Source organism: Garra rufa, chromosome 1 (assembly GCF_049309525.1).
Source record: "Garra rufa chromosome 1, GarRuf1.0, whole genome shotgun sequence".
NCBI classification, from domain to species: Eukaryota; Metazoa; Chordata; class Actinopteri; order Cypriniformes; family Cyprinidae; genus Garra; species Garra rufa.
This window is the reverse complement of record NC_133361.1, coordinates 108,314,507-108,338,135: the sequence shown is the minus strand read 5'-3', so window position 1 is coordinate 108,338,135 and position 23,629 is coordinate 108,314,507. Positions and strand designations below refer to the sequence as shown.

Sequence of the window (23,629 nt, the reverse complement as noted above, 5' to 3'; positions counted from 1 at the left end):
TGGATGGTTGGCCTGCCATGTGACTAGACACATGACAGGAAGCAGGAAGTACAACTGTATAAGAGAGCAGCATGACAAACAAAGGACAGTCACCAAACTGTTGGATTGAGGAGTTGCTCATTTTAGAGCTCACCTTTCCATTCACCACCTGCAAACTTTGGATTACACTTTCTGTGGATTGTATATACACCGGTGGACACTCACATTGGACTTATCAACACACTGGGATTCTTGGACTGTTTTTAGGGTATGGACAAATGAACTGTATTCTTTTAACAGCGTTTACCTCGTTTTATCTTGTTGTTTTAAAGTCTTTTATGTGAACCTTGTAAATAAACCAAATCTATTTAAACCAATCTTCTTTTATGTCTCATTCTTTTAACCACTAGTCATCTCTCACAGTTAAATCTGACCCCATTTTAGTCTTGTAACTCGGCTGATAAGGCCGATTGTTACACTTGGATGGGAGACCGCCTGGCAATACCAGGTGCTGTAAGCTTTTGCCTTTTCTTCACTATTTATATAATATGCTGGCTTTTACGGAGGCTGATCTTTAAATGGCCCACTTTTTGGAGCAGCCCTCGCTTACGGCCATACCGCGCTGAGAGCGCCCGATCTCGTCTGATCTCGGAAGCTAAGCAGCGTCGGGCCTGCTTAGTACTTGGATGGGAGACCGCCTGGGAATACCAGGTGCTGTAAGCTTTTGCCTTTTCTTCACTATTTATATAATATGCTGGCTTTTAGAAAGACGTGTTTTACCGCTCTATTTATTACAATCATTTAAATGTATTATAGAGTTTTAAGTGTTTTACATGTTTTTTAGGCCATTTTATTACTCTTAACATTTTAAGTGAGTGTGTGTCTTTAAAAAATGGATGGTTGGCCTGCCATGTGACTAGACACATGACAGGAAGCAGGAAGTACAACTGTATAAGAGAGCAGCATGACAAACAAAGGACAGTCACCAAACTGTTGGACTGAGGAGTTGCTAATTTTAGAGCTCACCTTTCCATTCACCACCTGCAAACTTTGGATTACACTTTCTGTGGATTGTATATACACCGGTGGACACTCACATTGGACTTATCAACACACTGGGATTCTTGGACTGTTTTTAGGGTATGGACAAATGAACTGTATTCTTTTAACAGCGTTTACCTCGTTTTATCGTGTTGTTTTAAAGTCTTTTATGTGAACCTTGTAAATAAACCAAATCTATTTAAACCAATCTTCTTTTATGTCTCATTCTTTTAACCACTAGTCATCTCTCACAGTTAAATCTGACCCCATTTTAGTCTTGTAACTCGGCTGATAAGGCCGATTGTTACACTTGGATGGGAGACCGCCTGGGAATACCAGGTGCTATAAGCTTTTGCCTTTTCTTCACTATTTATATAATATGCTGGCTTTTACGGAGGCTGATCTTTAAATAGCCCACTTTTTGGAGCAGCCCTCGCTTACGGCCATACCGCGCTGAGAGCGCCCGATCTCGTCTGATCTCGGAAGCTAAGCAGCGTCGGGCCTGCTTAGTACTTGGATGGGAGACCGCCTGGGAATACCAGGTGCTGTAAGCTTTTGCCTTTTCTTCACTATTTATATAATATGCTGGCTTTTACGGAGGCTGATCTTTAAATGGCCCACTTTTTGGAGCAGCCCTCGCTTACGGCCATACCGCGCTGAGAGCGCCCGATCTCGTCTGATCTCGTCTGATCTCGGAAGCTAAGCAGCGTCGGGCCTGCTTAGTATTTGGATGGGAGACTGCCTGGGAATACCAGGTGCTGTAAGCTTTTGCCTTTTCTTCACTATTTATATAATATGCTGGCTTTTAGAAAGACGTGTTTTACCGCTCTATTTATTACAATCATTTAAATGTATTATAGAGTTTTAAGTGTTTTACATGTTTTTTAGGCCATTTTATTACTCTTAACATTTTAAGTGAGTGTGTGTCTTTAAAAAATGGATGGTTGGCCTGCCATGTGACTAGACACATGACAGAAAGCAGAAAGTACAACTGTATAAGAGAGCAGCATGACAAACAAAGGACAGTCACCAAACTGTTGGATTGAGGAGTTGCTAATTTTAGAGCTCACCTTTCCATTCACCACCTGCAAACTTTGGATTACACTTTCTGTGGATTGTATATACACCGGTGGACACTCACATTGGACTTATCAACACACTGGGATTCTTGGACTGTTTTTAGGGTATGGACAAATGAACTGTATTCTTTTAACATCGTTTACCTCGTTTTATCGTGTTGTTTTAAAGTCTTTTATGTGAACCTTGTAAATAAACCAAATCTATTTAAACCAATCTTCTTTTATGTCTCATTCTTTTAACCACTAGTCATCTCTCACAGTTAAATCTGACCCCATTTTAGTCTTGTAACACGGCTGATAAGGCCGATTGTTACACTTGGATGGGAGACCGCCTGGCAATACCAGGTGCTGTAAGCTTTTGCCTTTTCTTCACTATTTATATAATATGCTGGCTTTTACGGAGGCTGATCTTTAAATAGCCCACTTTTTGGAGCAGCCCTCGCTTACGGCCATACCGCGCTGAGAGCGCCCGATCTCGTCTGATCTCGGAAGCTAAGCAGCGTCGGGCCTGCTTAGTACTTGGATGGGAGACCGCCTGGGAATACCAGGTGCTGTAAGCTTTTGCCTTTTCTTCACTATTTATATAATATGCTGGCTTTTAGAAAGACGTGTTTTACCGCTCTATTTATTACAATCATTTAAATGTATTATAGAGTTTTAAGTGTTTTACATGTTTTTTAGGCCATTTTATTACTCTTAACATTTTAAGTGAGTGTGTGTCTTTAAAAAATGGATGGTTGGCCTGCCATGTGACTAGACACATGACAGGAAGCAGGAAGTACAACTGTATAAGAGAGCAGCATGACAAACAAAGGACAGTCACCAAACTGTTGGATTGAGGAGTTGCTAATTTTAGAGCTCACCTTTCCATTCACCACCTGCAAACTTTGGATTACACTTTCTGTGGATTGTATATACACCGGTGGACACTCACATTGGACTTATCAACACACTGGGATTCTTGGACTGTTTTTAGGGTATGGACAAATGAACTGTATTCTTTTAACAGCGTTTACCTCGTTTTATCGTGTTGTTTTAAAGTCTTTTATGTGAACCTTGTAAATAAACCAAATCTATTTAAACCAATCTTCTTTTATGTCTCATTCTTTTAACCACTAGTCATCTCTCACAGTTAAATCTGACCCCATTTTAGTCTTGTAACTCGGCTGATAAGGCCGATTGTTACACTTGGATGGGAGACCGCCTGGGAATACCAGGTGCTGTAAGCTTTTGCCTTTTCTTCACTATTTATATAATATGCTGGCTTTTACGGAGGCTGATCTTTAAATAGCCCACTGTTTGGAGCAGCCCTCGCTTACGGCCATACCGCGCTGAGAGCGCCCGATCTCGTCTGATCTCGGAAGCTAAGCAGCGTCGGGCCTGCTTAGTACTTGGATGGGAGACCGCCTGGGAATACCAGGTGCTGTAAGCTTTTGCCTTTTCTTCACTATTTATATAATATGCTGGCTTTTACGGAGGCTGATCTTTAAATGGCCCACTTTTTGGAGCAGCCCTCGCTTACGGCCATACCGCGCTGAGAGCGCCCGATCTCGTCTGATCTCGGAAGCTAAGCAGCGTCGGGCCTGCTTAGTACTTGGATGGGAGACCGCCTGGGAATACCAGGTGCTGTAAGCTTTTGCCTTTTCTTCACTATTTATATAATATGCTGGCTTTTAGAAAGACGTGTTTTACCGCTCTATTTATTACAATCATTTAAATGTATTATAGAGTTTCAAGTGTTTTACATGTTTTTTAGGCCATTTTATTACTCTTAACATTTTAAGTGAGTGTGTGTCTTTAAAAAATGGATGGTTGGCCTGCCATGTGACTAGACACATGACAGGAAGCAGGAAGTACAACTGTATAAGAGAGCAGCATGACAAACAAAGGACAGTCACCAAACTGTTGGATTGAGGAGTTGCTAATTTTAGAGCTCACCTTTCCATTCACCACCTGCAAACTTTGGATTACACTTTCTGTGGATTGTTTATACACCGGTGGACACTCACATTGGACTTATCAACACACTGGGATTCTTGGACTGTTTTTAGGGTATGGACAAATGAACTGTATTCTTTTAACAGCGTTTACCTCGTTTTATCGTGTTGTTTTAAAGTCTTTTATGTGAACCTTGTAAATAAACCAAATCTATTTAAACCAATCTTCTTTTATGTCACATTCTTTTAACCACTAGTCATCTCTCACAGTTAAATCTGACCCCATTTTAGTCTTGTAACTCGGCTGATAAGGCCGATTGTTACACTTGGATGGGAGACCGCCTGGGAATACCAGGTGCTGTAAGCTTTTGCCTTTTCTTCACTATTTATATAATATGCTGGCTTTTACGGAGGCTGATCTTTAAATAGCCCACTTTTTGGAGCAGCCCTCGCTTACGGCCATACCGCGCTGAGAGCGCCCGATCTCGTCTGATCTCGGAAGTTAAGCAGCGTCGGGCCTGCTTAGTACTTGGATGGGAGACCGCCTGGGAATACCAGGTGCTGTAAGCTTTTGCCTTTTCTTCACTATTTATATAATATGCTGGCTTTTAGAAAGACGTGTTTTACCGCTCTATTTATTACAATCATTTAAATGTATTATAGAGTTTTAAGTGTTTTACATGTTTTTTAGGCCATTTTATTACTCTTAACATTTTAAGTGAGTGTGTGTCTTTAAAAAATGGATGGTTGGCCTGCCATGTGACTAGACACATGACAGGAAGCAGGAAGTACAACTGTATAAGAGAGCAGCATGACAAACAAAGGACAGTCACCAAACTGTTGGATTGAGGAGTTGCTAATTTTAGAGCTCACCTTTCCATTCACCACCTGCAAACTTTGGATTACACTTTCTGTGGATTGTATATACACCGGTGGACACTCACATTGGACTTATCAACACACTGGGATTCTTGGACTGTTTTTAGGGTATGGACAAATGAACTGTATTCTTTTAACAGCGTTTACCTCGTTTTATCGTGTTGTTTTAAAGTCTTTTATGTGAACCTTGTAAATAAACCAAATCTATTTAAACCAATCTTCTTTTATGTCTCATTCTTTTAACCACTAGTCACCTCTCACAGTTAAATCTAATCCCATTTTAGTCTTGTAACTCGGCTGATAAGGCCGATTGTTACACTTGGATGGGAGACCGCCTGGGAATACCAGGTGCTGTAAGCTTTTGCCTTTTCTTCACTATTTATATAATATGCTGGCTTTTACGGAGGCTGATCTTTAAATGGCCCACTTTTTGGAGCAGCCCTCGCTTACGGCCATACCGCGCTGAGAGCGCCCGATCTCGTCTGATCTCGGAAGCTAAGCACCGTCGGGCCTGCTTAGTACTTGGATGGGAGACTGCCTGGGAATACCAGGTGCTGTAAGCTTTTGCCTTTTCTTCACTATTTATATAATATGCTGGCTTTTAGAAAGACGTGTTTTACCGCTCTATTTATTACAATCATTTAAATGTATTATAGAGTTTTAAGTGTTTTACATGTTTTTTAGGCCATTTTATTACTCTTAACATTTTAAGTGAGTGTGTGTCTTTAAAAAATGGATGGTTGGCCTGCCATGTGACTAGACACATGACAGGAAGCAGGAAGTACAACTGTATAAGAGAGCAGCATGACAAACAAAGGACAGTCACCAAACTGTTGGACTGAGGAGTTGCTAATTTTAGAGCTCACCTTTCCATTCACCACCTGCAAACTTTGGATTACACTTTCTGTGGATTGTATATACACCGGTGGACACTCACATTGGACTTATCAACACACTGGGATTCTTGGACTGTTTTTAGGGTATGGACAAATGAACTGTATTCTTTTAACAGCGTTTACCTCGTTTTATCGTGTTGTTTTAAAGTCTTTTATGTGAACCTTGTAAATAAACCAAATCTATTTAAACCAATCTTCTTTTATGTCTCATTCTTTTAACCACTAGTCATCTCTCACAGTTAAATCTGACCCCATTTTAGTCTTGTAACTCGGCTGATAAGGCCGATTGTTACACTTGGATGGGAGACCGCCTGGGAATACCAGGTGCTATAAGCTTTTGCCTTTTCTTCACTATTTATATAATATGCTGGCTTTTACGGAGGCTGATCTTTAAATAGCCCACTTTTTGGAGCAGCCCTCGCTTACGGCCATACCGCGCTGAGAGCGCCCGATCTCGTCTGATCTCGGAAGCTAAGCAGCGTCGGGCCTGCTTAGTACTTGGATGGGAGACCGCCTGGGAATACCAGGTGCTGTAAGCTTTTGCCTTTTCTTCACTATTTATATAATATGCTGGCTTTTACGGAGGCTGATCTTTAAATGGCCCACTTTTTGGAGCAGCCCTCGCTTACGGCCATACCGCGCTGAGAGCGCCCGATCTCGTCTGATCTCGGAAGCTAAGCAGCGTCGGGCCTGCTTAGTACTTGGATGGGAGACCGCCTGGGAATACCAGGTGCTGTAAGCTTTTGCCTTTTCTTCACTATTTATATAATATGCTGGCTTTTACGGAGGCTGATCTTTAAATGGCCCACTTTTTGGAGCAGCCCTCGCTTATGGCCATACCGCCACCTGAGGGCGCTACTGAGCAGTTCAGGAAGTGACGTGGCAGCATTAGGAAGCAGTTGGTGAGAGAGGCTCACCTTATTTTTTGTTTTGTTTAGTGGGTTTTGTTAATTAAGATTTTTTATTTTTGAGTGAGTTTTTGTTAGTTTTCACACTTCCCAGCAGCAGTTTGCTGTCTGGGGAGTAGTTTTTTTTTTTTTCTTCACGCACTTTTTACAATGGATGGATTACCAGCTAACGGTACGGATATGACAGGAGAAAGACGAGAGTTACTGAACAAAGGAATGGATAAAGGACAACAAGTTGGACATCTACGTATGGATTATAATAAGAGGATTTACTCGAAAGAGGCTACAGTGATAGTGGATTTGACAGAACTGAGAGATGCGAGGGCTGAAGATATAATTAAAGCAGTGAACGGAAAAGTTGGAGGGGGGAAGATACTGGCAGTGAGACCCAGACATGGAAAGGAGTATGAAATCACACTGACGAATACGGATGTATGCGAGGACTTGGAGGATTTTTTGATGATAAAAGGAAAACTGTGTGAGATAAGGAAATTACAAACAAGAGAGTATGTTGTTTCTTTCATACATTTGCCCGCCTACATTGCTGATTCTGATATTTTGGAAAAATTACATAATTGGGGAGTGACACCTGCATCTGAAATCAAAAGAAGAATGTATCCGGGCACCGATATAGCAGACGGTACAAGGTACCTAAGGGTGAAATTCCCAAAAGAAGTCATATCCTTGCCATACAGCACAAAATTTGACACGGAGGAAGGATCGCAGTACTTCCGGATTATGCATGATCGGCAGGTTAAAACCTGTCGATTGTGCATGAATCCTGGACACGTGTTCAAAAACTGCCCAGAGTTCAAGTGCTATCAGTGCGATGAACAGGGGCATTTCGCAAGGGACTGTGATGCGGTGAAGTGCCCGGAGTGCAGAAAAGTGATGGCAAGATGTGAGTGTTGGATAGCAGATTTGGATGGAACGCAAAATACAGATTTGGAAGATGTGGGTGGGCAAATGGTGGAAGAGACGGAACTTGGAAATGCTGGAGAGACTGCAAAAGAAAATGAAGGGAATAAAAAGACCAATGAGAAGAATCAGGAGATGGAAGAGGATGGACAAGAAGCAGCAATGGACGAAGGAATATGGACACCACTGAATATATCACAAGGAGCACTGGAAGAAATGGAGGAACAACATGCAAAAGGTAACGAGGAAGAAAAGAAAGAGAGAACTGAGGAGAAGAAAGAAGGGGAGAAAATGGACTTCAGAATGGATAGAAGAGAGACTATAAGAAGACGGATCACTAAGGTAATACCAAATCTAGAAGTTGCTAAGAAGAAGAGACTTGAGAAAAAAAAAGAACAGAGTAAAGAAAAAACTTTATGGGAAAATAGATTTCAAGCATTAATGGAGGAGGAGGAGGGAGAATAGAAAAAAAATGTTTGGTTTTTGTGATTTATTTTTCAATGTATGTTTTTTTATGTTTTTAAAAATTGTGTCATGGAATGCTAGGGGTTTGCTGAATATGGAGAAATTTGAAAAGATGAAGGTTTTATGTAAAAATACCGATGTCATTGTGTTGCAGGAAACAAATTGGAAAAATGAAAGTGTTAAAAGGTTTGAAACAAAATGGGATGGAAATATATATTTTAATAATGGAAATGATAAAGTAGGTTGTGGGGTTGCAGTTCTAATTAAAAGAGGAGTATGTGAAAAAGAACAAGTAATATTGGATGATGGAGTGGGAAAAAGTATGGCGGTGAAAATAGAAAAAGGAAAAGAGTTTTTTATTATCTATAATATTCATGCACCAAATGAAGAAAAGGGAAAAGTAGATTTTTTTAAAAAAGTGAATATTAATTTAAAAACATGGCAGAATGTTATTTTAATGGGTGATTTCAATACTGTCTTTACAGAATTGGATTTGGCAAGTGAAATGGTTTTTAAGACAGACAAAGGGAGAGAGGAATTGGTGAAAATAATGAAGGAATGTAATCTAATAGATATATGGCGGGAAAGAAATAGGAAAAAGAGAAAATTTTCAAGAGTGCAAGTGGTAATGAATAAGATAAAACAAAGTAGAATTGATTACGTTTGATGTAAGGAGGAAATGGAGGGAAATATCCAAAATGTATTTTATAAGGAAGTAGGGTATAGTGATCATTTTCTTTTATGTATGACTTTAGATTGTGTAAGAGTGGAGAGAGGATCAGGGGTGTGGGTCTTAAATGCAACAATTTTAAAAGAAGAATCTTACAAAGAAAGAATTAAACAACTATTAGAAGTTAGTAAATTAAATAAGATTTACGCAGAAGAGAAAAGAATATGGTGGGATAACGTGAAATTGGATATAAAGAGTTTATCAATACAATTTTGTAAATTGTTAAAAAAAGCTAACATCAGAAAGGAAACTGAGATAAGAAAAGAGATAGATAAAGAAGAAAAAAGACAGGAGCAAAATCTAAATGAAGAAGACATAGGTAAAATCTTAATTTTACGAGAAAAATTAAGGGAAATTGAAGATGAAAAATGTAAGGGGGCGATCATTAGAAGTAAAGCAAAATATGTTGTGGAGGGGGAAAGATGCACAAATTTTTTTTTTTTTGATTTAGAAAAAAATAGACAAAGAGCAGATTTAATGAAGGAGGTGTTAGATAAAAATGGAGACATAAAGCAAGGAACAAAAGAGATTTTATTGGTAATTAAGAATTTTTATGAAGACATGTTTAAGAGACAAGGGGTTGATAAAATAGAAGAAGATTTCTTTTTAAATCAAATAAAAGTAAAGGTCTCTACGGAAGATAAGGTTTTATGTGATGATGAGATAACAGAAGAGGAAATTGACACAGCAATAAAGCAGTTAACGTTGGGAAAGAGCCCAGGTATAGATGGGTTAACAAACGAGTTTTATAAGAATTTTAGAGAAATATTAGTCCCAATTTTAAAAGAAGTATATGATGAGATTTTTAAAAAAGAGGAGTTAAGTGAAAGAATGAAGATAGGAATGATTAAAATGATTTATAAAAAAAGAGGAAATCCTAATGATCTTAAGAATTACAGGCCTTTAACAATGCTAAATACAGATTTCAAAATTTTAGCAAAGGTGTTAGCAAATAGATTAAGGACAGTTTTACCTAAAATAATAAGTACTACCCAGGCATATGGAATACAAAATAAAGATATTCTAGATATTGTTCAAAGTATAAGAGACACAATGTTTTATATGAAGGAAAAAAATAAGAAGGGATATTTAATAAGTTTGGATTTAGAAAAAGCCTTTGATAGAGTGGAGCATGGATATTTACTAAATGTTATCAAAGAATTTGGATTTGGGAAAAATTTTAGAAAGTGGATTATGATCTTTTATTCTAATATTTTTACGTGTATTAAATGCAATGGGTTTTTATCAGAATGTTTTCAACTAACAAGGTCTATAAGGCAAGGATGTCCTTTATCTGCTTTACTTTATTCACTAGTAGCAGAACCTTTGGGATTAGCAATAAAAGCAGATACAGAGATAAAGGGTATTAGAATAGAGGGAAGTAATATACAGGAGCCAATCTACCAATACGCAGATGACACAACATTGTTGGTTGAAGACATTCAAAGTGTTGTTAAGGCAATGGGGATTGTGGAGAAATATTGTAAAGGGTCTGGAGCTAAGGTCAATATTGAAAAGAGCTTGTGTATGAGAATTGGGAATGTGGAAACATTACCTCAGCACATGCATTTTAAAGAAGAAGGAGAACATATAAAACTTTTAGGAATTTGGATGGGTATGGATTTTAATAAAGCTGATGTTTTTAATTGGGAGGGAGCATTAAAAGGAATGGAACAAAGATTGAGATTTTGGAAATTAAGAAATTTAACATTAAAGGGAAAGGTATTAGTGATAAATGCTTTAATGCTTTCTAAGATTTGGTATGTGCTGAGTGTAACTCCATTGCCTTATGAGTTTTTTAAAAGAATAAAAGAAAGTGTTTTAAATTTTTTATGGGGAAAGGGAAGAGCAAAAATTGCATATGATACGCTTATTGGTGGAACTGATGTAGGAGGACTAGGGCTATTAGATCCAATGTTAAGAATGAAAACATTAAGAGTTAAATTGGTGAAAAGGTTTATGGATGTTAAGAGAAAGGCAATGTGGAAAAATGTAATGGAATATTTTTTAAAGAAATTTAGTAATTTTAGCATGGGATGGAATGCACTGTGGATGAAGACAAAAAAATATATGTTAATGGGTCTACCAAATTTTTATAAAGAAGTTTTAGAAACCTGGTCATCTTTCTTAGATAAAGTATTAATTTTACCAAAAGGAAGAATGCAACTGTTAGAACAACCTCTGTTTTTAAACTCGAATGTTACAAATGAAGGGAATGTAATTTACTATAAGAAATGGTGGGATGGAGGAGTAAGACAAGTCAAAGACATTTTATATGAAGTAATAAATGGTTATCTTCCAGTACAAGCAATTATGGATGCAATTTTTGAAATAGAAAGGAATGTGACAAAAGGAACACTGATAAAACAGTTCGATGAATTAAAGAAAGCAATACCAACAGGATGGGTGGAAAGGATTGAAAAAAATGAAAAGGATGAGAATGAAGGCATGCCTGAGCTATATTTAAAAAAGACAAATGGTGAAAATAAGTGTTTTTTTGAATGTAAAGTAAAAGATTTTTATTTGGTTTTTAGGGAAAGGGCTTTTGCTAAACCTGTGGCAAACAGCTATTGGAAAGAAAGATATGATGTAGATGAAATAGATATTTGGAAAAATGTGGGAATGAAATATATGGATCCAATTTTAGAAGATTTTAATTTCTTATTAAGACATAATGGTATTTTAACAGAAATGAGGTTGTGTAAAATTGGGATAGGAAAAGATGCAAGGTGTAAGGTATGCATGAAAAGTGATGAAGGTCTATTACATCTATTTTTTTATTGTGAAGAATTGGATGATTTTATGGGAAGAATGAAAAAAATTGTAAAATCCATGCTGAAAGAAAAATATAATGAGAATATGACACAAAATGCTTGGGAAAAAATGGTTTTATTTGGGTACAATGGTAAAGGTTGTAATGTGAATGTCTTTACTTTATTGACAACAATTGCAAAGAATGTAATATGGCTAAGAAGAAATGTATCAAAATATGAAAAAAGGAAAGTTGATGTATGGGTTTTGTTTAAAAACAAAATGGAAAACTCTGTGAATTTAATATGGAAATATTTTCTAATGAGTGACAGAGAGGATGATTTTACTGAAACGTTTGTAAAAGGAAACACATTGGTAGAGTATTCAGAAAATAGTTTGCAATGGAAATGGCAGAAATATGAATGAATTAATGTACATATCTGCATATGTAAAAAATGTGAAATGTATTTTGTACTTTTTGTGATGTAATATGTTTTTTTAAATAAATAAAAAAAAAAAAAAAAAAAATCTCGTCTGATCTCGGAAGCTAAGCAGCGTCGGGCCTGCTTAGTACTTGGATGGGAGACTGCCTGGGAATACCAGGTGCTGTAAGCTTTTGCCTTTTCTTCACTATTTATATAATATGCTGGCTTTTAGAAAGACGTGTTTTACCGCTCTATTTATTACAATCATTTAAATGTATTATAGAGTTTTAAGTGTTTTACATGTTTTTTAGGCCATTTTATTACTCTTAACATTTTAAGTGAGTGTGTGTCTTTAAAAAATGGATGGTTGGCCTGCCATGTGACTAGACACATGACAGAAAGCAGAAAGTACAACTGTATAAGAGAGCAGCATGACAAACAAAGGACAGTCACCAAACTGTTGGATTGAGGAGTTGCTAATTTTAGAGCTCACCTTTCCATTCACCACCTGCAAACTTTGGATTACACTTTCTGTGGATTGTATATACACCGGTGGACACTCACATTGGACTTATCAACACACTGGGATTCTTGGACTGTTTTTAGGGTATGGACAAATGAACTGTATTCTTTTAACATCGTTTACCTCGTTTTATCGTGTTGTTTTAAAGTCTTTTATGTGAACCTTGTAAATAAACCAAATCTATTTAAACCAATCTTCTTTTATGTCTCATTCTTTTAACCACTAGTCATCTCTCACAGTTAAATCTGACCCCATTTTAGTCTTGTAACACGGCTGATAAGGCCGATTGTTACACTTGGATGGGAGACCGCCTGGCAATACCAGGTGCTGTAAGCTTTTGCCTTTTCTTCACTATTTATATAATATGCTGGCTTTTACGGAGGCTGATCTTTAAATAGCCCACTTTTTGGAGCAGCCCTCGCTTACGGCCATACCGCGCTGAGAGCGCCCGATCTCGTCTGATCTCGGAAGCTAAGCAGCGTCGGGCCTGCTTAGTACTTGGATGGGAGACCGCCTGGGAATACCAGGTGCTGTAAGCTTTTGCCTTTTCTTCACTATTTATATAATATGCTGGCTTTTAGAAAGACGTGTTTTACCGCTCTATTTATTACAATCATTTAAATGTATTATAGAGTTTTAAGTGTTTTACATGTTTTTTAGGCCATTTTATTACTCTTAACATTTTAAGTGAGTGTGTGTCTTTAAAAAATGGATGGTTGGCCTGCCATGTGACTAGACACATGACAGGAAGCAGGAAGTACAACTGTATAAGAGAGCAGCATGACAAACAAAGGACAGTCACCAAACTGTTGGATTGAGGAGTTGCTAATTTTAGAGCTCACCTTTCCATTCACCACCTGCAAACTTTGGATTACACTTTCTGTGGATTGTATATACACCGGTGGACACTCACATTGGACTTATCAACACACTGGGATTCTTGGACTGTTTTTAGGGTATGGACAAATGAACTGTATTCTTTTAACAGCGTTTACCTCGTTTTATCGTGTTGTTTTAAAGTCTTTTATGTGAACCTTGTAAATAAACCAAATCTATTTAAACCAATCTTCTTTTATGTCTCATTCTTTTAACCACTAGTCATCTCTCACAGTTAAATCTGACCCCATTTTAGTCTTGTAACTCGGCTGATAAGGCCGATTGTTACACTTGGATGGGAGACCGCCTGGGAATACCAGGTGCTGTAAGCTTTTGCCTTTTCTTCACTATTTATATAATATGCTGGCTTTTACGGAGGCTGATCTTTAAATAGCCCACTGTTTGGAGCAGCCCTCGCTTACGGCCATACCGCGCTGAGAGCGCCCGATCTCGTCTGATCTCGGAAGCTAAGCAGCGTCGGGCCTGCTTAGTACTTGGATGGGAGACCGCCTGGGAATACCAGGTGCTGTAAGCTTTTGCCTTTTCTTCACTATTTATATAATATGCTGGCTTTTACGGAGGCTGATCTTTAAATGGCCCACTTTTTGGAGCAGCCCTCGCTTACGGCCATACCGCGCTGAGAGCGCCCGATCTCGTCTGATCTCGGAAGCTAAGCAGCGTCGGGCCTGCTTAGTACTTGGATGGGAGACCGCCTGGGAATACCAGGTGCTGTAAGCTTTTGCCTTTTCTTCACTATTTATATAATATGCTGGCTTTTAGAAAGACGTGTTTTACCGCTCTATTTATTACAATCATTTAAATGTATTATAGAGTTTTAAGTGTTTTACATGTTTTTTAGGCCATTTTATTACTCTTAACATTTTAAGTGAGTGTGTGTCTTTAAAAAATGGATGGTTGGCCTACCATGTGACTAGACACATGACAGGAAGCAGGAAGTACAACTGTATAAGAGAGCAGCATGACAAACAAAGGACAGTCACCAAACTGTTGGATTGAGGAGTTGCTAATTTTAGAGCTCACCTTTCCATTCACCACCTGCAAACTTTGGATTACACTTTCTGTGGATTGTATATACACCGGTGGACACTCACATTGGACTTATCAACACACTGGGATTCTTGGACTGTTTTTAGGGTATGGACAAATGAACTGTATTCTTTTAACAGCGTTTACCTCGTTTTATCGTGTTGTTTTAAAGTCTTTTATGTGAACCTTGTAAATAAACCAAATCTATTTAAACCAATCTTCTTTTATGTCTCATTCTTTTAACCACTAGTCATCTCTCACAGTTAAATCTGACCCCATTTTAGTCTTGTAACTCGGCTGATAAGGCCGATTGTTACACTTGGATGGGAGACCGCCTGGGAATACCAGGTGCTGTAAGCTTTTGCCTTTTCTTCACTATTTATATAATATGCTGGCTTTTACGGAGGCTGATCTTTAAATAGCCCACTGTTTGGAGCAGCCCTCGCTTACGGCCATACCGCGCTGAGAGCGCCCGATCTCGTCTGATCTCGGAAGCTAAGCAGCGTCGGGCCTGCTTAGTACTTGGATGGGAGACCGCCTGGGAATACCAGGTGCTGTAAGCTTTTGCCTTTTCTTCACTATTTATATAATATGCTGGCTTTTACGGAGGCTGATCTTTAAATGGCCCACTTTTTGGAGCAGCCCTCGCTTACGGCCATACCGCGCTGAGAGCGCCCGATCTCGTCTGATCTCGGAAGCTAAGCAGCGTCGGGCCTGCTTAGTACTTGGATGGGAGACCGCCTGGGAATACCAGGTGCTGTAAGCTTTTGCCTTTTCTTCACTATTTATATAATATGCTGGCTTTTAGAAAGACGTGTTTTACCGCTCTATTTATTACAATCATTTAAATGTATTATAGAGTTTCAAGTGTTTTACATGTTTTTTAGGCCATTTTATTACTCTTAACATTTTAAGTGAGTGTGTGTCTTTAAAAAATGGATGGTTGGCCTGCCATGTGACTAGACACATGACAGGAAGCAGGAAGTACAACTGTATAAGAGAGCAGCATGACAAACAAAGGACAGTCACCAAACTGTTGGATTGAGGAGTTGCTAATTTTAGAGCTCACCTTTCCATTCACCACCTGCAAACTTTGGATTACACTTTCTGTGGATTGTTTATACACCGGTGGACACTCACATTGGACTTATCAACACACTGGGATTCTTGGACTGTTTTTAGGGTATGGACAAATGAACTGTATTCTTTTAACAGCGTTTACCTCGTTTTATCGTGTTGTTTTAAAGTCTTTTATGTGAACCTTGTAAATAAACCAAATCTATTTAAACCAATCTTCTTTTATGTCTCATTCTTTTAACCACTAGTCATCTCTCACAGTTAAATCTGACCCCATTTTAGTCTTGTAACTCGGCTGATAAGGCCGATTGTTACACTTGGATGGGAGACCGCCTGGGAATACCAGGTGCTGTAAGCTTTTGCCTTTTCTTCACTATTTATATAATATGCTGGCTTTTACGGAGGCTGATCTTTAAATAGCCCACTGTTTGGAGCAGCCCTCGCTTACGGCCATACCGCGCTGAGAGCGCCCGATCTCGTCTGATCTCGGAAGCTAAGCAGCGTCGGGCCTGCTTAGTACTTGGATGGGAGACCGCCTGGGAATACCAGGTGCTGTAAGCTTTTGCCTTTTCTTCACTATTTATATAATATGCTGGCTTTTACGGAGGCTGATCTTTAAATGGCCCACTTTTTGGAGCAGCCCTCGCTTACGGCCATACCGCGCTGAGAGCGCCCGATCTCGTCTGATCTCGGAAGCTAAGCAGCGTCGGGCCTGCTTAGTACTTGGATGGGAGACCGCCTGGGAATACCAGGTGCTGTAAGCTTTTGCCTTTTCTTCACTATTTATATAATATGCTGGCTTTTAGAAAGACGTGTTTTACCGCTCTATTTATTACAATCATTTAAATGTATTATAGAGTTTTAAGTGTTTTACATGTTTTTTAGGCCATTTTATTACTCTTAACATTTTAAGTGAGTGTGTGTCTTTAAAAAATGGATGGTTGGCCTACCATGTGACTAGACACATGACAGGAAGCAGGAAGTACAACTGTATAAGAGAGCAGCATGACAAACAAAGGACAGTCACCAAACTGTTGGATTGAGGAGTTGCTAATTTTAGAGCTCACCTTTCCATTCACCACCTGCAAACTTTGGATTACACTTTCTGTGGATTGTATATACACCGGTGGACACTCACATTGGACTTATCAACACACTGGGATTCTTGGACTGTTTTTAGGGTATGGACAAATGAACTGTATTCTTTTAACAGCGTTTACCTCGTTTTATCGTGTTGTTTTAAAGTCTTTTATGTGAACCTTGTAAATAAACCAAATCTATTTAAACCAATCTTCTTTTATGTCTCATTCTTTTAACCACTAGTCATCTCTCACAGTTAAATCTGACCCCATTTTAGTCTTGTAACTCGGCTGATAAGGCCGATTGTTACACTTGGATGGGAGACCGCCTGGGAATACCAGGTGCTATAAGCTTTTGCCTTTTCTTCACTATTTATATAATATGCTGGCTTTTACGGAGGCTGATCTTTAAATAGCCCACTTTTTGGAGCAGCCCTCGCTTACGGCCATACCGCGCTGAGAGCGCCCGATCTCGTCTGATCTCGGAAGCTAAGCAGCGTCGGGCCTGCTTAGTACTTGGATGGGAGACCGCCTGGGAATACCAGGTGCTGTAAGCTTTTGCCTTTTCTTCACTATTTATATAATATGCTGGCTTTTACGGAGGCTGATCTTTAAATGGCCCACTTTTTGGAGCAGCCCTCGCTTACGGCCATACCGCGCTGAGAGCGCCCGATCTCGTCTGATCTCGGAAGCTAAGCAGCGTCGGGCCTGCTTAGTACTTGGATGGGAGACCGCCTGGGAATACCAGGTGCTGTAAGCTTTTGCCTTTTCTTCACTATTTATATAATATGCTGGCTTTTAGAAAGACGTGTTTTACCGCTCTATTTATTACAATCATTTAAATGTATTATAGAGTTTTAAGTGTTTTACATGTTTTTTAGGCCATTTTATTACTCTTAACATTTTAAGTGAGTGTGTGTCTTTAAAAAATGGATGGTTGGCCTGCCATGTGACTAGACACATGACAGGAAGCAGGAAGTACAACTGTATAAGAGAGCAGCATGACAAACAAAGGACAGTCACCAAACTGTTGGATTGAGGAGTTGCTAATTTTAGAGCTCACCTTTCCATTCACCACCTGCAAACTTTGGATTACACTTTCTGTGGATTGTATATACACCGGTGGACACTCACATTGGACTTATCAACACACTGGGATTCTTGGACTGTTTTTAGGGTATGGACAAATGAACTGTATTCTTTTAACATCGTTTACCTCGTTTTATCGTGTTGTTTTAAAGTCTTTTATGTGAACCTTGTAAATAAACCAAATCTATTTAAACCAATCTTCTTTTATGTCTCATTCTTTTAACCACTAGTCATCTCTCACAGTTAAATCTGACCCCATTTTAGTCTTGTAACACGGCTGATAAGGCCGATTGTTACACTTGGATGGGAGACCGCCTGGCAATACCAGGTGCTGTAAGCTTTTGCCTTTTCTTCACTATTTATATAATATGCTGGCTTTTACGGAGGCTGATCTTTAAATAGCCCACTTTTTGGAGCAGCCCTCGCTTACGGCCATACCGCGCTGAGAGCGCCCGATCTCGTCTGATCTCGGAAGCTAAGCAGCGTCGGGCCTGCTTAGTACTTGGATGGGAGACCGCCTGGGAATACCAGGTGCTGTAAGCTTTTGCCTTTTCTTCACTATTTATATAATATGCTGGCTTTTACGGAGGCTGATCTTTAAATGGCCCACTTTTTGGAGCAGCCCTCGCTTACGGCCATACCGCGCTGAGAGCGCCCGATCTCGTCTGATCTCGGAAGCTAAGCAGCGTCGGGCCTGCTTAGTACTTGGATGGGAGACCGCCTGGGAATACCAGGTGCTGTAAGCTTTTGCCTTTTCTTCACTATTTATATAATATGCTGGCTTTTAGAAAGACGTGTTTTACCGCTCTATTTATTACAATCATTTAAATGTATTATAGAGTTTTAAGTGTTTTACATGTTTTTTAGGCCATTTTATTACTCTTAACATTTTAAGTGAGTGTGTGTCTTTAAAAAATGGATGGTTGGCCTGCCATGTGACTAGACACATGACAGGAAGCAGGAAGTACAACTGTATAAGAGAGCAGCATGACAAACAAAGGACAGTCACCAAACTGTTGGATTGAGGAGTTGCTAATTTTAGAGCTCACCTTTCCATTCACCACCTGCAAACTTTGGATTACATTTTCTGTGGATTGTATATACACCGGTGGACACTCACATTGGACTTATCAACACACTGGGATTCTTGGACTGTTTTTAGGGTATGGACAAATGAACTGTATTCTTTTAACAGCGTTTACCTCGTTTTATCGTGTTGTTTTAAAGTCTTTTATGTGAACCTTGTAAATAAACTAAATCTATTTAAACCAATCTTCTTTTATGTCTCATTCTTTTAACCACTAGTCATCTCTCACAGTTAAATCTGACCCCATTTTAGTCTTGTAACTCGGCTGATAAGGCCGATTGTTACACTTGGATGGGAGACCGCCTGGCAATACCAGGTGCTGTAAGCTTTTGCCTTTTCTTCACTATTTATATAATATGCTGGCTTTTACGGAGGCTGATCTTTAAATGGCCCACTTTTTGGAGCAGCCCTCGCTTACGGCCATACCGCGCTGAGAGCGCCCGATCTCGTCTGATCTCGGAAGCTAAGCAGCGTCGGGCCTGCTTAGTACTTGGATGGGAGACCGCCTGGGAATACCAGGTGCTGTAAGCTTTTGCCTTTTCTTCACTATTTATATAATATGCTGGCTTTTAGAAAGACGTGTTTTACCGCTCTATTTATTACAATCATTTAAATGTATTATAGAGTTTTAAGTGTTTTACATGTTTTTTAGGCCATTTTATTACTCTTAACATTTTAAGTGAGTGTGTGTCTTTAAAAAATGGATGGTTGGCCTGCCATGTGACTAGACACATGACAGGAAGCAGGAAGTACAACTGTATAAGAGAGCAGCATGACAAACAAAGGACAGTCACCAAACTGTTGGATTGAGGAGTTGCTAATTTTAGAGCTCACCTTTCCATTCACCACCTGCAAACTTTGGATTACACTTTCTGTGGATTGTATATACACCGGTGGACACTCACATTGGACTTATCAACACACTGGGATTCTTGGACTGTTTTTAGGGTATGGACAAATGAACTGTATTCTTTTAACATCGTTTACCTCGTTTTATCGTGTTGTTTTAAAGTCTTTTATGTGAACCTTGTAAATAAACCAAATCTATTTAAACCAATCTTCTTTTATGTCTCATTCTTTTAACCACTAGTCATCTCTCACAGTTAAATCTGACCCCATTTTAGTCTTGTAACACGGCTGATAAGGCCGATTGTTACACTTGGATGGGAGACCGCCTGGCAATACCAGGTGCTGTAAGCTTTTGCCTTTTCTTCACTATTTATATAATATGCTGGCTTTTACGGAGGCTGATCTTTAAATAGCCCACTTTTTGGAGCAGCCCTCGCTTACGGCCGTACCGCGCTGAGAGCGCCCGATCTCGTCTGATCTCGGAAGCTAAGCAGCGTCGGGCCTGCTTAGTACTTGGATGGGAGACCGCCTGGGAATACCAGGTGCTGTAAGCTTTTGCCTTTTCTTCACTATTTATATAATATGCTGGCTTTTAGAAAGACGTGTTTTACCCCTCTATTTATTACAATCATTTAAATGTATTATAGAGTTTTAAGTGTTTTACATGTTTTTTAGGCCATTTTATTACTCTTAACATTTTAAGTGAGTGTGTGTCTTTAAAAAATGGATGGTTGGCCTGCCATGTGACTAGACACATGACAGGAAGCAGGAAGTACAACTGTATAAGAGAGCAGCATGACAAACAAAGGACAGTCACCAAACTGTTGGATTGAGGAGTTGCTCATTTTAGAGCTCACCTTTCCATTCACCACCTGCAAACTTTGGATTACACTTTCTGTGGATTGTATATACACCGGTGGACACTCACATTGGACTTATCAACACACTGGGATTCTTGGACTGTTTTTAGGGTATGGACAAATGAACTGTATTCTTTTAACAGCGTTTACCTCGTTTTATCTTGTTGTTTTAAAGTCTTTTATGTGAACCTTGTAAATAAACCAAATCTATTTAAACCAATCTTCTTTTATGTCTCATTCTTTTAACCACTAGTCATCTCTCACAGTTAAATCTGACCCCATTTTAGTCTTGTAACTCGGCTGATAAGGCCGATTGTTACACTTGGATGGGAGACCGCCTGGCAATACCAGGTGCTGTAAGCTTTTGCCTTTTCTTCACTATTTATATAATATGCTGGCTTTTACGGAGGCTGATCTTTAAATGGCCCACTTTTTGGAGCAGCCCTCGCTTACGGCCATACCGCGCTGAGAGCGCCCGATCTCGTCTGATCTCGGAAGCTAAGCAGCGTCGGGCCTGCTTAGTACTTGGATGGGAGACCGCCTGGGAATACCAGGTGCTGTAAGCTTTTGCCTTTTCTTCACTATTTATATAATATGCTGGCTTTTAGAAAGACGTGTTTTACCGCTCTATTTATTACAATCATTTAAATGTATTATAGAGTTTTAAGTGTTTTACATGTTTTTTAGGCCATTTTATTACTCTTAACATTTTAAGTGAGTGTGTGTCTTTAAAAAATGGATGGTTGGCCTGCCATGTGACTAGACACATGACAGGAAGCAGGAAGTACAACTGTATAAGAGAGCAGCATGACAAACAAAGGACAGTCACCAAACTGTTGGACTGAGGAGTTGCTAATTTTAGAGCTCACCTTTCCATTCACCACCTGCAAACTTTGGATTACACTTTCTGTGGATTGTATATACACCGGTGGACACTCACATTGGACTTATCAACACACTGGGATTCTTGGACTGTTTTTAGGGTATGGACAAATGAACTGTATTCTTTTAACAGCGTTTACCTCGTTTTATCGTGTTGTTTTAAAGTCTTTTATGTGAACCTTGTAAATAAACCAAATCTATTTAAACCAATCTTCTTTTATGTCTCATTCTTTTAACCACTAGTCATCTCTCACAGTTAAATCTGACCCCATTTTAGTCTTGTAACTCGGCTGATAAGGCCGATTGTTACACTTGGATGGGAGACCGCCTGGGAATACCAGGTGCTATAAGCTTTTGCCTTTTCTTCACTATTTATATAATATGCTGGCTTTTACGGAGGCTGATCTTTAAATAGCCCACTTTTTGGAGCAGCCCTCGCTTACGGCCATACCGCGCTGAGAGCGCCCGATCTCGTCTGATCTCGGAAGCTAAGCAGCGTCGGGCCTGCTTAGTACTTGGATGGGAGACCGCCTGGGAATACCAGGTGCTGTAAGCTTTTGCCTTTTCTTCACTATTTATATAATATGCTGGCTTTTACGGAGGCTGATCTTTAAATGGCCCACTTTTTGGAGCAGCCCTCGCTTACGGCCATACCGCGCTGAGAGCGCCCGATCTCGTCTGATCTCGGAAGCTAAGCAGCGTCGGGCCTGCTTAGTACTTGGATGGGAGACCGCCTGGGAATACCAGGTGCTGTAAGCTTTTGCCTTTTCTTCACTATTTATATAATATGCTGGCTTTTAGAAAGACGTGTTTTACCGCTCTATTTATTACAATCATTTAAATGTATTATAGAGTTTTAAGTGTTTTACATGTTTTTTAGGCCATTTTATTACTCTTAACATTTTAAGTGAGTGTGTGTCTTTAAAAAATGGATGGTTGGCCTGCCATGTGACTAGACACATGACAGGAAGCAGGAAGTACAACTGTATAAGAGAGCAGCATGACAAACAAAGGACAGTCACCAAACTGTTGGATTGAGGAGTTGCTAATTTTAGAGCTCACCTTTCCATTCACCACCTGCAAACTTTGGATTACATTTTCTGTGGATTGTATATACACCGGTGGACACTCACATTGGACTTATCAACACACTGGGATTCTTGGACTGTTTTTAGGGTATGGACAAATGAACTGTATTCTTTTAACAGCGTTTACCTCGTTTTATCGTGTTGTTTTAAAGTCTTTTATGTGAACCTTGTAAATAAACTAAATCTATTTAAACCAATCTTCTTTTATGTCTCATTCTTTTAACCACTAGTCATCTCTCACAGTTAAATCTGACCCCATTTTAGTCTTGTAACTCGGCTGATAAGGCCGATTGTTACACTTGGATGGGAGACCGCCTGGGAATACCAGGTGCTGTAAGCTTTTGCCTTTTCTTCACTATTTATATAATATGCTGGCTTTTACGAAGGCTGATCTTTAAATAGCCCACTTTTTGGAGCAGCCCTCGCTTACGGCCATACAGCGCTGAGAGCGCCCGATCTCGTCTGATCTCGGAAGCTAAGCAGCGTCGGGCCTGCTTAGTACTTGGATGGGAGACCGCCTGGGAATACCAGGTGCTGTAAGCTTTTGCCTTTTCTTCACTATTTATATAATATGCTGGCTTTTAGAAAGACGTGTTTTACCGCTCTATTTATTACAATCATTTAAATGTATTATAGAGTTTTAAGTGTTTTACATGTTTTTTAGGCCATTTTATTACTCTTAACATTTTAAGTGAGTGTGTGTCTTTAAAAAATGGATGGTTGGCCTGCCATGTGACTAGACACATGACAGGAAGCAGGAAGTACAACTGTATAAGAGAGCAGCATGACAAACAAAGGACAGTCACCAAACTGTTGGATTGAGGAGTTGCTAATTTTAGAGCTCACCTTTCCATTCACCACCTGCAAACTTTGGATTACACTTTCTGTGGATTGTATATACACCGGTGGACACTCACATTGGACTTATCAACACACTGGGATTCTTGGACTGTTTTTAGGGTATGGACAAATGAACTGTATTCTTTTAACAGCGTTTACCTCGTTTTATCGTGTTGTTTTAAAGTCTTTTATGTGAACCTTGTAAATAAACCAAATCTATTTAAACCAATCTTCTTTTATGTCTCATTCTTTTAACCACTAGTCATCTCTCACAGTTAAATCTGACCCCATTTTAGTCTTGTAACTCGGCTGATAAGGCCGATT

The 23,629-nt window shown here is 39.3% G+C and overlaps 26 non-coding genes and 1 pseudogene across 26 annotated transcripts; all 27 read left to right on the top strand.

Annotated features, from left to right (window-relative positions):
* The first annotated feature begins 583 nt into the window (after positions 1-583).
* LOC141307262 (5S ribosomal RNA) lies at positions 584-702 on the top strand. The gene has a single exon (XR_012346222.1). It is a non-coding gene; the product is annotated as a 5S ribosomal RNA (ribosomal RNA).
* Positions 703-1,455: 753 nt separating this feature from the next.
* LOC141307240 (5S ribosomal RNA) lies at positions 1,456-1,574 on the top strand. The gene has a single exon (XR_012346200.1). It is a non-coding gene; the product is annotated as a 5S ribosomal RNA (ribosomal RNA).
* An 84-nt stretch (positions 1,575-1,658) lies between these two features.
* On the top strand, positions 1,659-1,787 carry LOC141346375 (5S ribosomal RNA; annotated as a pseudogene).
* Positions 1,788-2,540: 753 nt separating this feature from the next.
* Positions 2,541-2,659, top strand: LOC141307229 (5S ribosomal RNA). Its single transcript, XR_012346189.1, has one exon. It is a non-coding gene; the product is annotated as a 5S ribosomal RNA (ribosomal RNA).
* A 753-nt stretch (positions 2,660-3,412) lies between these two features.
* On the top strand, positions 3,413-3,531 carry LOC141307218 (5S ribosomal RNA). The gene has a single exon (XR_012346178.1). It is a non-coding gene; the product is annotated as a 5S ribosomal RNA (ribosomal RNA).
* Positions 3,532-3,615: 84 nt separating this feature from the next.
* On the top strand, positions 3,616-3,734 carry LOC141307207 (5S ribosomal RNA). The gene has a single exon (XR_012346167.1). It is a non-coding gene; the product is annotated as a 5S ribosomal RNA (ribosomal RNA).
* Positions 3,735-4,487: 753 nt separating this feature from the next.
* LOC141295981 (5S ribosomal RNA) lies at positions 4,488-4,606 on the top strand. The gene has a single exon (XR_012341172.1). It is a non-coding gene; the product is annotated as a 5S ribosomal RNA (ribosomal RNA).
* A 753-nt stretch (positions 4,607-5,359) lies between these two features.
* Positions 5,360-5,478, top strand: LOC141319001 (5S ribosomal RNA). Its single transcript, XR_012353282.1, has one exon. It is a non-coding gene; the product is annotated as a 5S ribosomal RNA (ribosomal RNA).
* A 753-nt stretch (positions 5,479-6,231) lies between these two features.
* LOC141307196 (5S ribosomal RNA) lies at positions 6,232-6,350 on the top strand. The gene has a single exon (XR_012346156.1). It is a non-coding gene; the product is annotated as a 5S ribosomal RNA (ribosomal RNA).
* An 84-nt stretch (positions 6,351-6,434) lies between these two features.
* On the top strand, positions 6,435-6,553 carry LOC141307185 (5S ribosomal RNA). Its single transcript, XR_012346145.1, has one exon. It is a non-coding gene; the product is annotated as a 5S ribosomal RNA (ribosomal RNA).
* Positions 6,554-12,951: 6,398 nt separating this feature from the next.
* Positions 12,952-13,070, top strand: LOC141307174 (5S ribosomal RNA). Its single transcript, XR_012346134.1, has one exon. It is a non-coding gene; the product is annotated as a 5S ribosomal RNA (ribosomal RNA).
* Positions 13,071-13,823: 753 nt separating this feature from the next.
* Positions 13,824-13,942, top strand: LOC141307163 (5S ribosomal RNA). The gene has a single exon (XR_012346123.1). It is a non-coding gene; the product is annotated as a 5S ribosomal RNA (ribosomal RNA).
* Positions 13,943-14,026: 84 nt separating this feature from the next.
* On the top strand, positions 14,027-14,145 carry LOC141307152 (5S ribosomal RNA). Its single transcript, XR_012346112.1, has one exon. It is a non-coding gene; the product is annotated as a 5S ribosomal RNA (ribosomal RNA).
* Positions 14,146-14,898: 753 nt separating this feature from the next.
* Positions 14,899-15,017, top strand: LOC141307141 (5S ribosomal RNA). The gene has a single exon (XR_012346101.1). It is a non-coding gene; the product is annotated as a 5S ribosomal RNA (ribosomal RNA).
* An 84-nt stretch (positions 15,018-15,101) lies between these two features.
* Positions 15,102-15,220, top strand: LOC141307118 (5S ribosomal RNA). The gene has a single exon (XR_012346079.1). It is a non-coding gene; the product is annotated as a 5S ribosomal RNA (ribosomal RNA).
* A 753-nt stretch (positions 15,221-15,973) lies between these two features.
* On the top strand, positions 15,974-16,092 carry LOC141307107 (5S ribosomal RNA). Its single transcript, XR_012346068.1, has one exon. It is a non-coding gene; the product is annotated as a 5S ribosomal RNA (ribosomal RNA).
* Positions 16,093-16,176: 84 nt separating this feature from the next.
* LOC141307096 (5S ribosomal RNA) lies at positions 16,177-16,295 on the top strand. Its single transcript, XR_012346057.1, has one exon. It is a non-coding gene; the product is annotated as a 5S ribosomal RNA (ribosomal RNA).
* Positions 16,296-17,048: 753 nt separating this feature from the next.
* Positions 17,049-17,167, top strand: LOC141307085 (5S ribosomal RNA). The gene has a single exon (XR_012346046.1). It is a non-coding gene; the product is annotated as a 5S ribosomal RNA (ribosomal RNA).
* Positions 17,168-17,251: 84 nt separating this feature from the next.
* Positions 17,252-17,370, top strand: LOC141307074 (5S ribosomal RNA). The gene has a single exon (XR_012346035.1). It is a non-coding gene; the product is annotated as a 5S ribosomal RNA (ribosomal RNA).
* Positions 17,371-18,123: 753 nt separating this feature from the next.
* LOC141307063 (5S ribosomal RNA) lies at positions 18,124-18,242 on the top strand. Its single transcript, XR_012346024.1, has one exon. It is a non-coding gene; the product is annotated as a 5S ribosomal RNA (ribosomal RNA).
* An 84-nt stretch (positions 18,243-18,326) lies between these two features.
* LOC141307052 (5S ribosomal RNA) lies at positions 18,327-18,445 on the top strand. The gene has a single exon (XR_012346013.1). It is a non-coding gene; the product is annotated as a 5S ribosomal RNA (ribosomal RNA).
* Positions 18,446-19,198: 753 nt separating this feature from the next.
* LOC141307041 (5S ribosomal RNA) lies at positions 19,199-19,317 on the top strand. Its single transcript, XR_012346002.1, has one exon. It is a non-coding gene; the product is annotated as a 5S ribosomal RNA (ribosomal RNA).
* A 753-nt stretch (positions 19,318-20,070) lies between these two features.
* On the top strand, positions 20,071-20,189 carry LOC141317833 (5S ribosomal RNA). The gene has a single exon (XR_012352187.1). It is a non-coding gene; the product is annotated as a 5S ribosomal RNA (ribosomal RNA).
* A 753-nt stretch (positions 20,190-20,942) lies between these two features.
* On the top strand, positions 20,943-21,061 carry LOC141307030 (5S ribosomal RNA). The gene has a single exon (XR_012345991.1). It is a non-coding gene; the product is annotated as a 5S ribosomal RNA (ribosomal RNA).
* A 753-nt stretch (positions 21,062-21,814) lies between these two features.
* On the top strand, positions 21,815-21,933 carry LOC141307019 (5S ribosomal RNA). Its single transcript, XR_012345980.1, has one exon. It is a non-coding gene; the product is annotated as a 5S ribosomal RNA (ribosomal RNA).
* Positions 21,934-22,017: 84 nt separating this feature from the next.
* Positions 22,018-22,136, top strand: LOC141306997 (5S ribosomal RNA). The gene has a single exon (XR_012345958.1). It is a non-coding gene; the product is annotated as a 5S ribosomal RNA (ribosomal RNA).
* A 753-nt stretch (positions 22,137-22,889) lies between these two features.
* LOC141318829 (5S ribosomal RNA) lies at positions 22,890-23,008 on the top strand. The gene has a single exon (XR_012353122.1). It is a non-coding gene; the product is annotated as a 5S ribosomal RNA (ribosomal RNA).
* Positions 23,009-23,629: the final 621 nt, after the last annotated feature.